Here is an 8,350-nt window from a genome sequence, read left to right on the forward strand (position 1 = left end):
GGGGTTTGTGAGTTTGAACCCTTATCCAGCTCTGTGCTGACAGCTCAGAGCCTAGAGCCTGCTTTGGATTCTGTCTCCCTCTCTCTGCCCCTCTCCTGCTCACACTCTGTCTCTCTCTTTCTCAAAAGTAAATAAACATTAAAAATTTACAAAATTTAAATTCACAAACGCAATGTCCAGTACCTTATTAATAGTAATATTTGAAGTTTATTTCCTTCCCAACCAATCCTCCTTCTATCTATCATTATTTTTGGTTCACTTGCTTAATTATTTTCTTATTCATCACTGTAGTCATCATGTGTTATTTCCTGAGATCTCAAGAAAATGAAATATATATCTTTTCTCTCCTCTGTTCCAAATTATTATAATTTTTCAAAAAAAATATAGGTGTAGAAGTACCAACAAAAACACTCTATATTTCACATTTATAATATATAGGCTATTTGTCTCTCATTTATTCTGTATGGTTTAGTCTAGAATAGTCATCAGAGACCATGCTTCTAAATTCCATAATGAGCCTGACATATCTGATACCAGATAGAACACAAAATATAATTTCAGTTAGTGAGATCACATGATTAATTAACCTAATCCAGATAAAGCCATATCTAAAAAGTGCATTTAAAGAGATTTTGGATTCCTGCTACTATTGCATTATTTTTATTGGTTGTTGGGTCTAGAGCTGTTGCAATGTATTGTAGAGATGTTAGCAATTTAAAAAGTAATAACAAACTTTTATCATCAAGACCCTAAAAATGTATAGATCTCTTCAGTCTAAGCATGAAATTTTTCATTTGCATTATAGCCTCTTAAAAAAAAACCCAAGGGATTCTGTTTTAACTTTATTGCCCTCTGGCAGAACAACAGGATAAAAATTGGAACAAAGAAAAGGGTTATTTTTTTTTACTTTTCTAGCATGTAGATTAGTATTAATTACCATGTAATGAGCTGAAAATTCCTGCCAGAAAGCTGAGGCTTGTGGTTCCATTAATGAGTATTTTCTTTCCACTGGGTGAAGTAAAAATTTTAAAGTGTTAGGGATTTGCACTTGGAAAACATCTCTAAGCTATTTATACAAGCAAGTCAATAAGAAAAGCACATTTTCCATTTATAGCCTTTGTAGTACATTCATGGATCTGACGTTTTTGGCAACGTGTTGCTTTCAGTGGTAGTTCTGAGTTGTGGCCTTGGGCAGACTTCGATGTAGCAGGAGTGAGACCAGCATTCTATCCACCATCCAGCCTTGGACTGGCTGCGGCGGCCAAATCTACGTTAAGAGTTCCCACTTACTTTCCAAACTGGGAGAAACCACTGAAGTGTGCTCCCTTACTCTGACTTCCAAAATGGATTCAACCTACAACAGACACCCCAACCGTTGAGAGACACTAGTAGCAAGATGCCACCGAGACACAGGTTTGGGTTTGTCCCAATTAAAATGTTTTTCGGCAGTTGGCCACCACTGCCATCTCTAAGAATATTTTTGAGGAACAGGAGTCTACACATAAACAGACATCATCAAAATTGAACCACTCTGGTGGCCATGAAAATCCACCTCAACCAGTTCTTCTGTGACAAGTGGGATGCAAACGCCTAGTTCCTGACCTCACCACTGCACTGATTGATCCAAGCCAAATACTGGCCTAAGCCTGTGAGGGATACTAGGATAGGCCCCTGCCTTGAGAGAAGCAGCTTTGGTCTGACCAAAATCTCTGTAGAGCTGCCCTGCAGAGTCTCACTCTGCTCCCTCTCACTCCCCTCTTTCCAGGGCTTCCTCCCTTTGTTTTCTTCACCGACCTTGACTTTTACCATGATAAATCTCTCACATGCCCAATCCTGTCCACTTTTATGAGGACTCAGATTCATGCAGCTGTTGTCTTTGGTTGAGATGATTATATATATATATATATATATATATATATATATATATATATTATCTTGATATTTTTTTAGAAAACCCAAAGAGCACTGTCTCAACAATCATCAAATTAATTTTCCTCAAGTCCATAGGTAGAAAACCCAGTACTGGTATAACCAAGGAGTCACCTATCCTTTTGCTCCAGCATCCTAATTCTGGCTTTCATCCTCAAGGCCACCACATGGTACAAAATGGCTGCTAGAGCTCCAGTCGTCCTAGCTGCTCCAGGCAGCAGGAAAAAGTAATGGCAGACAGACCAACACAGTATTTCTTCTAAGATCTAGCTTCCTCTAAGAGCCTTCTTAGAAGTTCCACACAACTTTCCTTTTTGTTTCATTGTCTTCAGCATAATCACATAAGTCACATAAACCTAACAGCAAGGAGGGCTACTAAAATGCCATGAACATTGACATCCAGATTAGCATTGGGTGTTCTATTACTAAAGACAAATGAAAGAATGGATATTTGTGGCAACTCTCAGTCTCCTGCACCCTACTTTTCTCTCCATTTCATGGAGATAGGGAAAAACGTGATGTCTGGATTTCTGAGAGAAAGGGTCTGACCATGTGCTTTATCCATCTTTGCCCAGGCCTGTAGGAGAATGAACCTATGCTCACTTCCTTCTTGAGTTCTTCAAGGGCCTAGGCTCAGGATGTCAGGACACAAATGAAAGTCTTTAATCATCCTGACTAGACCCAAGTACACATTCTACATGTGTTCAAAATTGCAGTATAGCAGTTAAAAACAAATGGACTTGGATGTCAGGAAGAATTAAAACCAAATCCCAGCTCCTTTGTTCACAAACGGTGTGAACTGATGGCCAAGCAATTAAACTTTCTGCCAGTAAATGTTCAAGAAACGTTAGTTAGCTGTTGGTATGGTATTTTTACATGAGGTAAGGACTGAATGCTTAAACAATAGGCAGGGCATAAAAAACTACCCTAAAATCTCTTTGGTTTTTAACTTAACGCCTTAGAACTCTGTGCCTTAGAACACCAAACCTGTTTTTAAAAAAAATTTTTTAAGTTACAAGTACCTTTCCTGACACCTCTATTTTAAATATTTCTAGTCGTTTTCTCTTTTTTCTCTACCACTCTCTCTTTCTCCATCTCTCTCTCTCTGTCTCTCTTTGCGTGTGTGTTTTTTTGTTTCTATGAGCATTTTTTTCCCTGTCTTTTGCTTTTCTTCCTTTTATAGGTTCCCTGATGTCTAGGATGCTCACCAGATCCTCTTTCCAAGCTCCACTAACACTGCCATACATCCTTGGGTTCCAACTGGCACCTGACATCTGGTGCCATAGTGTGGTAGCCCAGACTCGCACAGCCCCCATGCCTTCCTGCAGTCTATGAGCAAGTGGTAGCTGGTAACCACCTATTTCCTGCATATGTTTAATCATTTCAGCACTCTGAGACCAGGATACATATTTTCAGCTAATTAATTCAGATATCGTAAACAGTGAATAACGAATTTGAACTTAAGTCTAGATGAGTTAATGAAGAGATTGGAAAATCCCTGTCTAAGCAGCAAAAGCTTCTTGCAAAATCACCCAGGATGATCTTAATAATCTCTAGGCTTGTAGATGGAGTGTTCACTACACTGTATACCGTAAGGCAGTATGATCACTCAAAATACTTCATTTGTTTGGATATCTATGGCTAAAATGATCTTTTAATTTCTTATCTATAAATAACATATTCTATCTTTCTCTACTGATAAACCCTGCTGACAATCACTTGCCCACTCATCTCTTTATCAATTTAAAAGATTTTTTTAGTTTTTTTCTCTCCTAAAGAAATTATATTGGACATAAATAACACAGGATCCTAGCTTTTGCCTACCTACAAGGTTGAAATGATTTCTCATCCAAAGATAGCTCTCTAGGATCCTGTACTTCTTATCTTTGTGGCCTATGAGAATTGCTTGACTTGGCCATCTTATTCGTCAAGTAGAGTTAACGATTTCTACCTGCTAAGATTGTTGTAAGGATCAGAGACAATGAATTTGAAACACTAAGCCCAGGGTCTCCTATTTAAGGGACACTCAGTAAAAGGGGGCAATAGTGGTAATGATGGTGGTAATGAAGATTATAAGGAGATTGTGGAAATGAAGGAGACGAAGGGAATGGAGAAGAATGTATTAATTTTCTATTGCTGTAATAACAAATTGCCACAGACTTGGTGGCCAGAAGTTTGTGGGCTTGGTTGGTTTGCTTGCTTCATGTCCCATGAGGTGAAAGATGTCAGCAGGGCTGTGTTCTTTCGGGAGGGCTTAGGGGAGAATCTGTTTCCTTGCCTTTACAAGCTTCTGGAGACTACCTGCATGCCTTGGCTCATGGCTGTCTCCCTTCATCTTCAAAGCCAGAAATGGTGCCCTTCTGGGGGGGCTTCAAATGTCTCCTTCCTCTTCTTCTATCTCCTCTCTCTGACTTACTATTCTCCCCTCCTCTTACAGTTTTAAAGGCCCATGTGATAATATTGGGCGCACCCAATAAGCTCTGTATCTTAAGGTCTATAACTTTAATTCCATCTGCAAAGATCCTTTTGCCATGTGAGGTAACATAATCACAAATTCTAGGGATTAGAGTATGGACATATTCAGGTGGCCATTGTTCCATGTACATGGAGGGAAAGTGTAATGCTGATCGTTATAGGAATAATTGATAAATTTAGACACTAGCTTCTAAAGAATATAGCCTTTCTCAGTATTTATAGGGAGATAAAAGCTTACATGATAAGGTCAACTTGGTGTAGTGGAAAGAGCACTGACCCTGGTTCCATCTCTACAGTCCTGTCTCAATCATTAAGCAGTTTTAGATTTCTGGTTGCTTATTTATCAAATAAGAAAGTCAGTTTCATGATATAAACTTTGTTTCCAATTACAAAATACTATCATTCAATTAGAATAAATTTAATAGCCAAGCAAGAATCTCCTGAATCTTGCCATGAATTACATGACACTATCTCATCAAAACTAAAGAGGAACGTAGGATTGCATCTTGTGATTCGTAGCTCATATGGAGAATTGTGATAAGGAAGAAGCCAAGCGTTATTTTTTTAAGGGATCAGAATCTCATTGAAAGGCGAGCATGTGTTGTCAGTTTCTTAGCATCAAATTCTCCTGCTGTGATCCATCCTCCCTTTGAAAGAGCAGGAAAGACAACGAAAGCACGGTACATAGCTAAGCTTGAGCAGACAAGAGCCATTATATACACAAATCTATTACTTCTGCGTACAGGAATGCATCAACATCTGTAAAAATATAAATGCAATTTCCTCTTAGGCAATTCCTGAACATAAAAAATGTCTGGTCTCTCACCGGTGAGACCGAGATGCCGGCAAGTCCCACGCTCTGTCCTCTCAGCCTCCCTCTGCTATCGAGGGAGGCAGCATCCAGGGCCCCAACTATGTCTTTGTTGCCTCTGACCAGGTAGCCGCTAACAGAATTGTCCAGATGAAAGACGATCATGACAAGACGTTTCAGAGTGAAGAAATGTTATTCTTATGTGTTGGAGAAGCTGGAGACACTGTACAGTTTGCAGAATATATTCAGAAAAGTGTGCAACTTCATAAGATGTAAAATGGTTATGAACTGTCTCCCACAGCAGCAGCTAATTTCACATGGTGAAACCCGGCTGACTACCTTCAGAGTCGTATCCCGAATCATGTCAACCTCCTCCTGGTTGACTATAATGAGCATGAGGATCCAGCACCCTACTACATGGCCTACCTGGCAGCTTTGGCCAAGGCCTCTTCTGCAGCCCGTGGCTTCCTGACTCACAGCAGACTGGACCGATCCTACACACCAACTGTCTCTCGTGAGAGGGCATGTAACGTCTTAGGAAATGTCTAGAGGAGCTCCAGAAATGCTTCATTCTGATTCTGAATCCGAATCCTCAATCCAACACCTTCAGTGTTTGAATCATTGACAAAAACAGCATTCGTGACCTGGACAAGTTTTCCTTCCCTAAACAGGGCTCTTAACCTCATGCCCTCCTTCTCACTTGCCAGGGAACTTTTTTAAATGCCATCCTTTATCTTTTTCTACTCTTTTGATGCTCATTCTTGATAGATGGTTAATTCACAATAAAGCTGAATCTGAATGAACTGAAAAAAAGAAAAATGTCCTGTATGGGGGATGGGTATTTAGACTTTGTCCATTCAATAATTTGCCATTTTTCTTCTGGTAGCTTTTCCAAAATTAATGTTTACTGCAGGTAGAATTTTGAATAGGGGTTTACAATAATAAATGCAGCACAAATATGTTGGTTTGTTAATAACAGTACAACTTCTATTTTTCAATCAGCTAAATGATTCTGAGTGGTGTTTTTAAAATAAGAATATTTAGCATCAACTAACTCGGAGTGACTTCTTCCCATTTATGTGCCCTTTGTTATCATGAGAATTTGACCCATCTTGAAAATTGCCAGACAATAGGAAATAGTCTCATTGATCATCTTAATTAGACCTTTATTCAAGACCTCACCATCATTCACTGATCATCTTATTTATACTCTGCACTGGGCTAAGCCCTGGAAATACAAAGATGACTAGTACAGAGATTTTCGTTTCAAGAATCCCAAAGACAAGTAAAAATAAGTAAGTAATGTAAGAGGTAGCTGCCATCATAATAACATCTACACAATGCAGAGATAGTTCATGAGGAGAGTCAAGGAAATATAAGGGTGTGAGGAAAGCTTCAAAGAAGTAGTTGTATATAAGCAGGTTTTTATTTTGCCAGGTACACAGAATAGGAAAGAGTCTTTCACACAAAATTAACAATAAGCACACACAGGACAGAAAGAACATGCATGTGTTTGAAACTTCACTCTTTTTGAAATACCAATGTACATTCATTTATTTCTTTCCTTTTCTTTTTTTTTTTGACATTCACAAGAAGTCATGGTCCACTATAGGCAAATTGCTAGAATTACAAGTTACTTCTACTGATGATAATTCCAAAAAGAGAAAACCAAAGTTTGAAAAATGATAAATAATATGGTAGAGGAGTGGAGATTTTACATTAAAACCTTAGGATATATAAAAGAAAATAAGAAAAAATCTTGCATATATGTCCAATGCTTTATATGGAGTTAGGAAGAAGCTGTGTAAAGCAAGCCGACAGAGGCAAAGACAGGAGATTAGAAGTGGTTTAAGGAATGAAAGATGGGTGATGGGGAGAGATAAACGAACATTCCAGAATCATAAAATCTGAAAACTATTTAGATAATAAATAGATCATAAAATCTGAATACATTTAGATAGAGGACTAGACTCAGGAAAAAAGAATGTCTCAATATGCATATTATTTGCGAAAGAAAAACTGATAAGCATCTCATTAGAGCTGCTAAAGAAAGATTTTTTTTTAATTTTTAAAAAACATTTATTTATTTTTGAGAGGCAGAGCACAAGTGGGAGAAGGACAGAGAGAGGGAGACACAGAATCCAAAACAGGCTCCAGGTTCTGAACTGTCAGCACAGAGCCCAATGCGGGGCTCAAACCCACAAACCTGAGATCTTGACCTGAGCCAAAGCCAGATGCTTAACTGACTGAGCCACCCAGATGCCCCAAGAAAGATTTTTTTAAATCTCTAATCAATAAAAGATGATAAGTGGAACAATTCTCATCATTAATAATTTAAGTTTTATCATTACTACTACTTTTATTTAGCCTTTTGTCTCTATAGCAGCAAATGTGTTAGAAAGGAAAGCTTATATACTACTTTTAAAATTTATTTTTCTTTTGATTTTTATTTTAGAGAGAGAGAGCATGAATGGAGGAGAGGGGCAGAGAGAGAGAGAAAGATGAGAGAGAGAGAGAGAGAGAGAGAGAATCCTAAGCATGCTCCACACTGAGTGTGGACCCGGACATGGGGCTTGATCCCACTACCCTGGGATCACACCTTAAGCCAAAATCAAAAGTCAGATGCTCAACTGAGGTACCTCCCAGGTGCCCTGATATACTATTTTTATTTTATTTTATTTTTTGTGAAGGATGCTGCAAGTTTGTTCTTTGCTTAAATGAATACAAAAACCTACCTTGGAGCAGATTTTCTTTGTTTTTTTCTCCAACTCTGGAGTGGTCACCTCTTGGCCATGATGATTTGAATAGAGTGTATCAGGATCATTTGTGGCTTAGTGGAGACCACCTCTTCCTTTGAATTTACAACTTGATAATGCGGGAGGGGAATGGGAAAATCTTAATAACACCAAAAGAACATTCCAGAAGAAAAAAATTAAGACCTGGAACACCTATTCTTTGGGGCTTCCATATTACTAGACCTTCCCTCACAGTGGGTCCTCATGGTCTTAACTCAGGTTTGCTGGTAAGAAAGGACATAAAGACCTCCAATGTGAAATTCACCAATAGGGTTGGAAAAATACAGCTCAACCTATGTACCTAAAGTTTGGAGAAGAGCTAGTTTTGCCACAGCCTTGG

At 38.6% G+C, this 8,350-nt stretch overlaps 1 pseudogene; it reads left to right on the plus strand.

The window, feature by feature from the left end:
* The first annotated feature begins 4,714 nt into the window (after window positions 1–4,714).
* On the plus strand, window positions 4,715–6,585 carry LOC122496058 (annotated as a pseudogene).
* The last annotated feature ends 1,765 nt before the right edge of the window (window positions 6,586–8,350 follow it).

This window comes from Prionailurus bengalensis, chromosome F2 (genome assembly GCF_016509475.1).
Source record: "Prionailurus bengalensis isolate Pbe53 chromosome F2, Fcat_Pben_1.1_paternal_pri, whole genome shotgun sequence".
Lineage (NCBI taxonomy): Eukaryota > Metazoa > Chordata > Mammalia > Carnivora > Felidae > Prionailurus > Prionailurus bengalensis.